Source organism: Aplysia californica, unplaced genomic scaffold (assembly GCF_000002075.1).
Source record: "Aplysia californica isolate F4 #8 unplaced genomic scaffold, AplCal3.0 scaffold00469, whole genome shotgun sequence".
NCBI lineage: Eukaryota > Metazoa > Mollusca > Gastropoda > Aplysiida > Aplysiidae > Aplysia > Aplysia californica.
Genome location: NW_004797739.1, coordinates 308,765 through 309,496, shown reverse-complemented (window position 1 = coordinate 309,496; position 732 = coordinate 308,765).

The window sequence follows — 732 nt, the reverse complement described above, 5'->3', positions numbered from 1 at the left end:
GGGATGTTTTTGTGGGTGAGGCTGGGGGTGAGGGTGGTGTTGAGGGTGGGGGTGAGGGTGGGTGGCATTCAGAGTTCGAGGAGGGCTGTATATGACGTGGGAACTGGGAACTTTTTTTTTTCATCCCCATCCTTCTTCTTCTAATCTTCCTCCACTTTTTTTCTCCTTCTCCTTTTCCTTTTTATTATTCTTGTTCTTGTTCTTGTTATTTTTCCTCGTCTTCTTCTTCCTCTTCTTCGTCTTCTTATTTTCGTCTTCTTCTTCTTCAGTTAGAGTTATCATTCGTGGGTGGTTGGAGGGTGCTCTAGTGTGGTTTGCTCCTCTTTCCAATCAAACAGTTATCGTCTTCATCTCTCCTCCTTCTTTCGATTGACAATAAGTACGGCAAAGACAGAAGTTCTTTTCCGCCATGTTGTTCTGTCCCCGTCGTTTTATGCAAGAAAAATTCTGAAATTATGCAAACTGAGCCCAAAAATGTGAATGTATGCGATTCTGTTAATTTTAACAAAGAATGATAAAGGAAAATATTCGGAATTTATGCACACAAAAAACGATCAAATTTTGCTTAATTATGCGGGGTGCATAAAACCAGACAGTGTATGTTTATTATCCTTTATTTCTCTTTTCCTCCTGTGAGATTGACAAAGCAGAGAAAGGACGTATGTGATTGCGAGGGGGAGGTCAACACCCTACGTGCTAGGTTCCATTTGAGTCCGCTTGGGTCCAGGTGGG